Source organism: Asparagus officinalis, chromosome 4, assembly GCF_001876935.1.
Source record: "Asparagus officinalis chromosome 4, Aspof.V1, whole genome shotgun sequence".
Classification (NCBI taxonomy): domain Eukaryota; kingdom Viridiplantae; phylum Streptophyta; class Magnoliopsida; order Asparagales; family Asparagaceae; genus Asparagus; species Asparagus officinalis.
This window is the reverse complement of record NC_033797.1, coordinates 14,955,844-14,956,553: the sequence shown is the minus strand read 5'-3', so window position 1 is coordinate 14,956,553 and position 710 is coordinate 14,955,844.

The following is a 710-nucleotide window of genomic DNA, read 5'->3' as shown; positions in this document are numbered from 1 at the left end:
TCAAAGTTCAAGATAATAATCCTTGAATAAAACTCGAATGTTAAATGAGAACGCGAAATGTGTTAAGAGGTCGCAAAGCGGCAAGGCCAAAAATCTGGCAGAGGGACGTAAAAAAACGTTAAACGACTGCAAACCAACAATGCCAAGATTTGGCAAAAGAACGCAGAAGCGTTAATTTTTTTTATTAGAATGGAAATAATAACCCTAGCTCTGATACCATGTTAAAGTAAGAGAGAGAGAGAGAGAGAGAGAGAGAGAGAGAGAGAGAGAGAGAGAAAAGAGAGAGAGAGAGAGAGAGAGAGAGAGAGAGAGAGAGAGAGAGAGAGAGTCTTGGGTAAATTTTCCCTTAAGTTGAATATTAAGTGTACACATATATTTATACAAGTAGAGGAGGGTGATGTGTGTTCTCACAATCAATATGGGACTAAAAACCCACTACTAACACTATTATCAATACTATTATCAACATTGAGCAAGTTGTTCTTTCCTATGCAAGTAACAAATCGTAAGAGGGCGGGGTGTGATTCCCCGGTTGTTCCTCCGATGATCAATTCAGTGAGTTGCTTGTGTGGAGAAATAAAAGGAACTACAGTAGTTCTTAAGTTCAGAGAATAATGAGAAAAAACTTACCCTATAATTAAAAATAGTATTTCCTTTTATAGTAGGGGCGGGAGGGTAGAATGGTAATTTGGGCCGAGCATGGACTGGCT